Genomic DNA, 11,632 nt, shown 5'->3' with positions numbered 1-11,632 from the left:
CCTCCTGAAGGAAAGATCCCTTAATTAGTATGTAGTGACCTTCTTTATCTCTTCTCACAAATTTTAATTTGAAGTCTATTTTACCTGGTTTTAGGATTGCAACTCCCACATGTTTACGGTGGCTATTTGCTAAGTTGATTTTGTTCCAGCCTTTAACATTGAAAACGTGTTTGTTTGTTTGTTTGTTTGTTTTTTGTATCCCATGTATATAATGCTTTTATTTTTTTTTTAAATTGTATTTTATTTTATTTGAGAACATACTGTACAGAGGGGCTACAATTACATGGGCAGGATAATGCAAGATGTTACTCCTGAAGACAGCAGATTCAAGGATCTTGTTTTTTAATCCAACAAGACAGTCTTTATCACTTATTTGGAGACTTAAGTCCATTAATGTTGATAGATAGGACTGAGAGGTATTTGGGAGTTCCTGCCATGTTATCCACCTTTTTGGGGGATGGGAAAACTGGGTTCTTCCTATGGTTCTTGGATTCTCAATTTGGGTGCAGCTTCTTGGCCTTTATTGTGGACTTGTTGGTTTTCGATGTGTAGGACATCTTTAAGAATCTTTAGTAGGGCTGGTTTGGTGGAGATATATTGTTTCCATTTTTCTTTGCTATGGAAATTTTTTATTGGCCTTCAGCTAAGAAGGAGAATTTAGCTGTGTACAGTACTCTTGGTTAATAGCTGTTTGTCTTTAGGGCATGAAATACATCATTCCAGGTCCTTCTTGTTTTGATTGTCTCTGCTGAGAAATCTGAGGTGATCCTAATTGGTTTCCCTTTATAGGTGACTAATCTTTTCTCCTTGTCAGCTTGAAGGATCTTTAACTTGGTTTGAGTTGATCCTGTGTGGATTATAATGTGACAGTGGGATGTCCTATTCTGGTTTGGTCTATTTGGAGTTCTAAAAGCTTTTTGTCTCTGAATAGACCTATCTTTTTGCATGTTTGGGAAGTTGTCTGCTAGGATCCTGTATAACAAATTATCCTTAGATTAGGTGTTCTGATGGTGTCTTCCAAGTGTTGGATAGATCTATCATATTTGTTGGACTTTTCTTGGATGGTTGTATGTTCTTTCTCTATAATATCTAGGCTGTCTTCATTCCCTGAGATTTGATCATCTGCATGTTCTAACCTGCTGTCAAGACATTCTACTTTTTTTAGTCTCTTTTCCTTCTAATTGGTCAGCTTTGTTGGCTTCAAATACTTTGTTGAAGCTTTGTTTTAGACCTTGTATGAACGTCTTTATTTCCTTAATTTTGGTGTTCAGTTTTTATTTTCAAATCACTTAGTTGATTGGTTTTGGTTTCCCTGGACTCCCATTCCTTCTGTTAGGTTCCATTCAATATTTCCTTTGTGGTCTCCGTGACTTCCTTCAGCTCTTTGTTAATGGATTCCTTGAATGCTTTTAGTGATCTTTGTGTATTCTCATCCTGCTCTCACAATTCCTGTGTTACTCTTTGATTAGCTTCCTCATATTCATGCCATTCCTGTAGTTCTCTTTGAGTGTTCTCAGCCTGCTCATGCCATTCCTGCCTTCCTCTTTCAGTATTCTCAAGCAGCTCATGCAAATCCTGTATCAGTTTGTGAGTAGCTTCCTCACGCTCATGGTATTCCTGTATAAAACTTTGGATTGCCTCCTCTGTCTCCCTTTCACGCTCATACAGAGTCCTTTGTATGTTTTCAATATTTCTTTTATCATGTTTGCTAGCAGTGTTTGTAGAGCTATTTGGGAACTCTTCTCTGGATTATTCATTATCTGTTCCGTCACCTAATTATCATGAGTTGGAGTTGAGATACTCGGATTTGCCATTTTTCATGCATTTTTATGGCTCATTCTGTCCATTAGAGATGAAAATACCATCATTTTTGTTCTAGAACACTATCTTAAGGCAAGCATCAACCAAAGTCTGTATTTGCACAGTTAATAGTTTGCAGATACAATCTAGTTCAACAGATACATCTATTCAACATCAAACAACTCTATATTAATTGGCTAATAACTTTAAAGAAGAATTTTGGTAAACCAGAAATTATTAGGTTTAGGGAGCGATGTGGGTAATAAATAGGAATAGAGTGATGTGGAAAGGCATAGGGAGAGTTAACTAAGTCCTAATCTCAAAGCAGGAAATAGGTTGGTAGGATGAATGTAGAGAAAGAGAAAAAAAGAAGAAAGAGTAAGGGAAAAAAAGAGACCAGAAAAAATAGAAAAGTAATAATTCAAAAAATTATGCAGACAGAAATCAAAATATTCAGAGAAGAACGTGGATATAGTGAGAGAATGGGAGGGATATAGAGAAGTGAAAAACTTAAAAATAAAAATACTTTAAATATTATGTAGTTATAAAGAGGTAGTACTGCTATTAAGTAATTTAAGTCTAAGAGGTTTGGAATTGTGTAATAAATTTGTTGATTGTGTACAAAATGGGGGGAAAGAACTAATATTTGACTATGGGTTTATCTGAGGATGTGCAGAACAATTACATCACATGAAGAAGAACGAAAGAGAAGAAAAGGTGAAAAGGATAAGAAAGAAAGAAAAAGATCAGAAGTTCAGTAGAGCTAAACAAAAAAGAAAATTTTTTTTGAAAAAGGAAAAAAAAGAAAGAAAAACGCACACACATATACAACTACAATATAAATTATTAGAGGAAAAAAGTTACTAGAAAACAATTTTTTACAAAAAAGGTAAACAATAAAAATTAAAAAAAATAGTTTTACAAAAAAGAATTTATAAAAGTTTCAAAATAAAGGAAAATAATTTTTTTTTTTATTTTTTTGGGAGGGGTGGGAAAAATCCTTTATGTCTCTTGTGTCCTTAACCAGCCTCTTGTTGGAATCTCTGGTCTGCTTGTGGTGTTTGATTTTCCTGTTTCTTGGATGGTTTCTTAAATCAGTTTTTTTGAATGGGCAGAAAAATGCTCAGCTTACCCCAGGATTTTGTCATCCTCTTCCCAGGCTAGTTCAGTGGGAGGGAGGTCTGCTTTGAGTATCACAGAAGAGGGAGATGGCTTTTTCCTCAAGTTTGGAGATGCTGTGATGAGGCTAGGTTCTGGATAGACTTGAGGCCTTTCAGCAAACAGTAGCTTTTCCCCGGGGCTAGTTTGTGAGAAACTCACAGAGCACATACTGGAGCCACACTCAGGGTTTATGTTTACTGAATTTCAATTGATTGTCAAGGGTGCTAAAGGGAGGGGCAGCCTCTGGCTCTGATTACCCAGTGAAGAAAGCCACTCCTGGGACTGAAGCCCAAGCTGGGTGTCTTTTCCCGGGTGGAGCTGATTTTGGCAGGTCAGTTTAGGTTCTTGTGACCTGCTAAATGACTCTAGTTATCTTCCAAGTCCTGAGTTGGAGCTAGCAGCTCTACCAAGCTTTGTCAGTATCTAATATGGAGATCTCCAGTATTGGGGGGGGAGGGGTGGCCTTCCCTCCTCTGCTCCCTGAGAAGGAGTGAGGATATCAGGCTTCTACTCACGCTGAGTCTTGGTTCCTGGGTCATCTCTGGTCTTTGAACTGCAGGATGACGATGACCGCTCCTTGTCGGTTCTTGCTGGTGTTGAGTAGAATCCTCTGGCCTGCCGAATCTGGCTTCTCCATCCCAGACACTCTGTTTTGCAGGTATGGCAGCTTCTGCCACCGCGGCCGCCACCCCACTGCAGCTGCTGCTGGCAAGTGCTCAGATCTGTCTCCTTGCCTGGATTTTCCCTCTCTGGCCTAACTCTCTGTTCTGTGATGGCATACTTGGTGTGATTCTCTGGCTTTGGACTGTTCACTGGAACTCTAAAACTGCTTTATATGCGAGAGCTTGTTTAGCCTCGAGCTTCTCCTCCACTATCTTCCCAGAAGTCTCCCAACATCATTTTTCTTGAGATCAAACCAATATTCGGATTTCAAAAACACATCTTCAAGAGAATTTTAGACTGATGATTTTTTTTACTTTACTTAAATTTAAGGTATAATTTTCTATTACAGAATTAAGATAAATTCTAAGGTCTCTACTTCCAGCACATTTGGAAAGTAGTGATATGCCATATCCCAGGTTTTACCTATTTAGATACCAAGTTAACAAATGAGTGCAATCATTAAGTAGTACATATGTTTCACATAAAGTCTTTCACTGTTCATAAAACTGATGTTATAGAGATTATTCTTTTTTAAATTATGCTGATTTTTAGAGTCTGGGAAGGTGGCTCAGTGGTAGAGCAATTGCTTTGCATGCCTGAGGCCCTGGATTCGATTCCTCAGCAGTGCATAAGCAAAATGAAAAAAGCCGGAAGTAGTGCTGTGGCTCAACTGGTAGAGCATTATCGTTGAGGTGAAAAGCTGAGGGACAGTGCCCAGGACTAGAGTAGAGGCCCCACGACCAGACCCAAAAAGAATTATGCTGCATTTTTAGACTATATTACACATGAATAAATAGTACGCTAAAATATTCCTGTTGTTAATTGGACTGTTTTTTCAGACATATTTTATGAAGCTCTACATGGTGAAAGAAAGTTGGAAATTTTTAGTTAGCATTTAGGATAGGTATTTGAGTTCAGATGATGATCAGAGGGTATGATAATGTTAAAAACAGGTTGTTTCTGGTGAAATGCATATTCAGATACCATTATTTTTCCTCTTTAATATTATAAAACAATGGATTCACTCTTTGAAGAAACCTTTAAAAATGAATACAATTCTTGTGACAGATTCAATCCTAATACTTAATGAAATCATGGAAAGACAGTCTACAGGTAAACCGAAGCATTTTGTACTCATTTTGTATTGTGGAGCCTCTATAGATATATCAAGGAATCAATATAAGGAGAAACTTTCATGTTCAAATGGGAAGATGAGAGAATATAAAGAGATTGGTTATTACAGCCTTTCCAGACAGTGACCAACATAAACTGAGAAACAGATACTTTCTCATATATTTCTACATTTTTCCATATGTGGTTATGGCAGATAATGGAATGTTGTTTTTCTTGTGGGGAGAACAATTATGGATGACTACATTTTCAGACTGTGGTAGACATTTTTCCACACATAAACAGTGATACAAGGAATGGAATGCCAGTGCAATCATTTTTAAATAGATGCACTTCTTGACTTTAGGGGATCCAAATATTTCCTATTGCCCATCAGTTTATGGATGTTTATCTTAGAAAACTATGATTTGTGAGTATCCATTTCATGACATTGATTCAGATAGTTGCTTGTCATTCTGATTCTAGTATTGCCAAAAAGTAAGAGTTTATTAAATCATTTTCCCTGTTATTTAGTCTGTTTGCAACTTTTGACTGCAGGTTCTTCATACAAATTCGAAATGTTCATAAACACATCGATGTCAATGACTAGAATACAAATTCAGTGATTGTTTGCTGTTTTTTCATGAGTCACACTCTCATATCAAGTTATATTTTCCCAATAAATATGTGACCTAATCACTTCTAATTATTGCTATCAGAAGGCAACTTCTAAACAGCAAATCAGTGTAATTCAACTCCATCTCAACAATGTGCTGAATTGTTTCTAAATTTATCTCTACTACTTGTTTGGAAAATAGTGTTAACTAAAATATGTTGAATGTTATACACAAATGGAATACAATGGAAGACAGAGTAAACAGTGGTTGGTTAGCAAAAGGAAAGAGAATGAGGAAAAGATTGCAGGATTGCCAATAACAGGGAGAATTCCATCCAGTGATCTAATGAACTGAATTTGAGTACATTTGAATTGAATTGCAGTTCATCTCCTCATTAGGAGAAGGAGTTGGGCATTGTGTTACACTTAGACTCAATTAACCGAATCAATCATTGACCTGAATCATTGACCTGAGATCCTGATTCTTACCTGAGCTGTCTTTGTTATATCACAAGAATGATGACCATACTCAAAACAGAGTTACAAAATCTGATCATTGCTTCTGAAATTTTTTGATAGAAACATTTTTTTGTATATCAGGGAGGGTTCGTACTCTGCTTTTGTGTCTGAAAAATTTCATGAGATATCAAGCACTGCCAAAGTACCCCTTCTTTTATCTGTATCTAAACGTCCATGTTATTAGGATTGCTTAGAGATGTTGCCAGAATCTCCATTTAAAGACTACACAGGCTTCTAGTTTTTCTCTTCCATGTCAGTCTGGTCAAAATCCTTTCAAATCATGTTTGCTTGTCTTTGCAAAACAATATTGAAATGCTTCAGTTCCTCATAATTCTTAAAGCAGTAATTGCAAACAGGCAGATTTGTAAGCCCAAAATATCCTGTCCTTATTATTGTAAAAACAAATACTTTTATTTTCATTTCTTTGTTCAAATACACTAGCTATTTTATGAAGAAATTGGCCACTGAGTAATATATACTTCCAACATCCATATTTAATTCTCCATATTCCCAAAAATTCCTCAGTATAAACTCAAAGAGATTTGGTTCAAGATTTTTAAATAATAGTGCTTTGTACTCATAAAAAATAATGATAGGCAATGCACCTAGTACTAGAAGAGTGATATATACTAGAGAACTCCTTCTATATGTCAGTACATATTTTAATCCCAATATTGAAAAATTGAATAAGTATATCATATTTTATTATACCTAATTGCCTTACATATATTCTACATAAATCTGTCAACAGAGTCTTTACTTAAAAATTATGCTATTATTATATATGTTCAAGGATATTTGTAATTTCTATAATTGTTGATTAAGTATAACCTCCATGTAAAGCCTATAGATAGATAGATAGATAGATAGATAGATAGATAGATAGATAGATAGATAGATATAGATAACCTACACATTCACTGCTATGTCTCTATATATTCTATGTTTAGTTTTTATATTAGAGAGTAACATTAATATTTTATAATAAAAAATTGAGATATATACTTAAAATACTTCTGGGCAAATCTTTCATTACTGCTCTTTTTATTTAATTATTGCTAGTACTTGTTTTGAGAAAGCCTAGCCTGTTTTACTCTTCGTTTGAATCAATATGAATTTAAGGTGTGGATTATAAAGATATATACAAATATTAAGCATATCTACAAGGAAGCAAAAGAACACCTGGACAGAAATTGAATAACTTGTGAAAGTGCCTTGTTTTCAAATTACCATCAAATAAAGTTGTCAGTCCACAGCAAAATAAATACACATTTAGAGAAAAAAATCCTCTTCAGTTCAATGTTGTCAACTTCGTGACAGAATGGTGACTAATAATGGGCATGAAAGTTTTATGTAGAAACAGTTTACAAATGAAACCTGAATTAACTTGGAATAGAAAATTTCCCCCCAAAATATATATATTTGTGATGTGTTTGCATCATTGTTTAGAAGGCAACATTCATGATCACGAGCGTTTTCAAAATGCCTAAATAATGAAGCCTGTTTCTTCCACAAAGAAACATTTCGCAACATTTCCTCACTAGGAAATACACTAAAGAAGTGAAGACAATAATAATACTTAAAGACATTTATTGCAGCTACATGGACCCTGGAAAGAATGCTGATATATACGAATAATACTTACAAAGGAGTATTAGTTGATATCTAGATGAAAAGTGGGGGATAAAAAAATAAAATACCTGAATTAATTAGAGAAAGGAGGGGGCTTTATGATGAAAACTTTAAAAACCTGAAAAAGGAAATGAAAGCCCTAGGAAGATTTGAAACCTTCCTTGCTCCTGGATTGGGATGACTATCATCATGAAAATGGCTATTTACAAATTAAATGTGATACCTATCAATATTCTAACCTCATCCTTCAATAGGATTATCACAAAAATGTGTATTGAAAAATATATGAAACCGAAAAGCACAAACAATACTTCGTAGAAAGAGCAGTGCTGGAAGAATACCAATACCATATTTCAAACTCCATTACAAATCCATAGTAATCAAAAGAGTTTTGTACAGGCACAAGAACTGATGTGAGGACCAATAGAAAATAAATTAAGACACAGACCTACAGCCACCCCATATAAGGGAACTTAAAAATAAAATGTAAGAATACCTTTTCAGTGCTGGAAATATTGGTTTGAAACATGTAGAAAACTAAACCTAGTTCTTTATATATCACCCTGCACCAGAATCAACTCCAAATGGATCCAAGACGTGGAAGTGGAAGAAGACTAATAACAACAGTGGAATATTTAAATAAGTTGGTGATGTGGGAAGGGAAGGAATGGTGGGGGGGAGGAAGGTTTAAAAGGATCGATACAAAATGGACTTATTACTTTGCTTATGTAAGTGTAACCCCTCTTATAGTATATTTTCAATAAGAAGTATATATTTAAAAGAAAATAGAATTAAAAAAACGAAAAGAAAGCCAGGCGCTGGTGGCTCACGCCTGTAATCCTAGCTACTCAGGATGCTGAGATCTGAGGATCGCGGTTCAAAGCCAGCCCGGGCAGGAAAGACCATGAGACTCCTATCTCCAATAAACCACCAGAAAACCGGAAGTGGCGCTGTAGCTCAAGTGGTAGAGTGCTCGCCTTGAGCTGAAGAGCTGAGGGACAGTGCCCAGAGTTCAAGCCCCACAACCGACAAAAAAAAAAAAAAAAAAAAAAAACGAAAAGAAACAATAATGAGATTTTCCCTTACCCTACGTTAGAATTGCTATCCTATAATCAGGAATCTCATATTAACAGATTCTGAAAGGGATGGGGCCAAAGGGAACACTACTGCATTGTTGGTGGGATTGTAATCTTGTTCAAGACTTTGGAAAGCAATATATAGGTTCCTCAAAAGACTACACATAAAGCTCCCCTACGACACTGCAATCCAACTTTTAGGCATTTTCCTCAATAATCTCAAATAAGACCATACTACAGCTTTCAGCGCAACTCTCTTTACTGCAGCATTATTCACTATAGCGAAGATATGGAACCAACAAACAAACTAAATAACCCGTAATACATGAACTAGTCAACAAAATGTCATATATATATATATATATATATATATATATATATATATATATATATATGTATGTATATACATATATCTGTGTGTGTATGTATACATCTCTCTCTCTCTCTCTCTCTCTCTCGCCCTCTCTCTATTATCTATCTATCTATGAATACAAGATATCTATGCCTCCATCAGAAAGAATGACATAGTCCCATTTCTTAGGAAATGGAAAGACAGAAGAAATTAATTTACGTGATATAAATCGGATCCAGAGAGACATACGTCCCATGGTTTCCCTTATCCACAATAACTATTATATGACTAGGATAAGCACAAGAGGTAAAAATCTATATAAATATGATACTTATACTAAGTGATATGAGCCTCAAGATAAGGACACAGATTTTATCTTACTTGCTGTTCTATTTAATGTATTTTTAATGTACTATGTGATTTCATTTTGTTTCTTTGTATGTTCTTCCACCATGGCATAGCCCCTGTTGTCACTGTATTTGATTTTGGTATTCTGCAACTTGTATATAAATCATTCCTATTTTGGGGAGGGGAAGGGATATAACAAATTGTAATTAACTTGTTTTCAAGATGAGATGTATAAGACACTAAGTTGCAAACGAACTTTCAATATTTGTTGGGGGAGCAAAGAGTAGTGGAGGTTTGCAGGGAAGGGATAATAGGGGTAAAACATGGGAGGGTAACAATGCTTGATAGGAAATGGATTCACTATTTTCTCATGTAACCGTATACCCTCAGTATATTATCTTTACTACTCTCTCTCTCTCTCTCTCTCTCTCTCTCTCTCTCTCTCTCTCTCTCACACACACACACACACACACACACACACACACATAAGAAAAGTGTGGGAAATCAAGTCAGTATTCGACTACTGAATGCTCACACATTATTCTTCCACAAAATTATAGTCCAACAATTCATAGTAAGAGAAAGTGTGATGTCTTCTGCGTTCAGATCGGCACTAAGCATTCCGTTTACATCCAGGGAAGTTGGGCTGACTTTTCCTAGTTCGTTAAACAGTAGTGAGGATTATTGGTTACATCACTGTAACCATGGTCCGATCTAAATAAGACTCTACACAGAAATTTCAATTGCTGTGCACAACCTATGAGTGAGATATCTTCCATCATTTGTAGGAAGGCATTGACCTCATTTCCTTTCTCCACATCTTCTATATACATGTTATCTATTTGGCTTGTGGATAGGACTGGGACATTTCTCTTAATGACTTTTTCTTCTTTCTATCTCTGATATCCCAAGATATATTTATTAACATTTTCTCCAAGTAGGCAATATTCAATGAAAAACAAAATCAAAATAATTTATTTCCCCACACTTCAGTAAATCACAATTTCCTTTCTGGTGATCTTGAAATTTACTTCTCTTCGCATCACTTTTATGTGGGTCCTACGGTTAAATGTGTTCTGTCTCTGCTTCGTGTCCACTAGACACTGTTCTATTGAAATTTACTACCTTTTGAACAACAGTACAATCTCAAGTGAATCTCATGATTCACTTGGTGCATATCTTCTCTAAGAAGCAGTTACCTGAATGATTTTTCCTGCTGATCTTATACTCCTAATAGGAATCAAGATCGATGTAGAATAATGGCAAATCTTCCTACAGATGAGTGTATATTTTTAAGGTGTTTGATATTTGTAAAAGGGCATGTGGAATTGTTTAATTCAACAGCCATAATTTAGAATACATTTTGCAAATTCCCTCAAAATTTGTCACCACATTATTTCCTCTTCTTGTTTTCTTCAATGTAGAAAAACATTGCCTGAAAATTGCGAAATTTGTTGAGAAGGAAAGTTCTACTTTTGTACTAGGTGATAAGTATCCCTAATCTGTGAAGTAGACAGTAATCAATGTATTTCATTTCTTGTGTATCTAGCTATAGAATGTTTTAGAAATGAATATCTTCTACCTGTTTAGTTTTTATATCACTGAAGAAATCACAATTTTCAAGACATCTGATTTTGAATTATTTCATCATAGTTTTCCCCGAGAATTTTTCTTCCCATAGACTTGCTGACATTTAACTACCTGTTACAATCGAAGAGAGTACACACATTTTTAGGTATTATATATATATATATATATATATATATATATATATACATACATATATATATATAATATATATACATACATATATATATATATATAATTGTGAAAATACCATAGAGAGGGATTACAATTACATGAGCAATGTAATAAGAACATTTCTTATAAAGCATTGTTGCATCCTACTTTGTTTCCCTACTATCCTTTCTCTCCTACCTCTTCTCCCCACCAAAGTGGTAAAGTTCGATTTTCACGATAACATCTTTTATATCTCAGTTTTGTAGTGGGTCCAGCAGTATCGCGATTTATACAATTGGTTTTGCCCCTTCCCGTCCACAAATTATACCAATATCACATACAATGAAAACACGTTTTATACCCTGGGGGAGGGAAATACGTAGTAACCAAAAAAATCTTACAATTATGTTATAAAAAATAGTAAGAAAGAACTTTACAACTTTAGCCAGGGGTTTGTGGTCTGTGATGTGGGGAACGAATGGGAAGGGAAACAAAGGAGAAGGCAACAAATCTTGATAAGAATTATACCCATTATCTTGCCCATGTGATTGTAACCACTCTATACCATATTTTCACAATAAGAAAAAGAAAAAAAAACATTTCAGTCCTAATAAG

Source organism: Dipodomys merriami, unplaced genomic scaffold, assembly GCF_024711535.1.
Source record: "Dipodomys merriami isolate MVZ:Mamm:240054 unplaced genomic scaffold, mDipMer1.0.p SCAF_18, whole genome shotgun sequence".
Lineage (NCBI taxonomy): Eukaryota > Metazoa > Chordata > Mammalia > Rodentia > Heteromyidae > Dipodomys > Dipodomys merriami.
The sequence above is the reverse complement of the archived record's forward strand: the minus strand, read 5'-3'. Positions refer to the sequence as shown.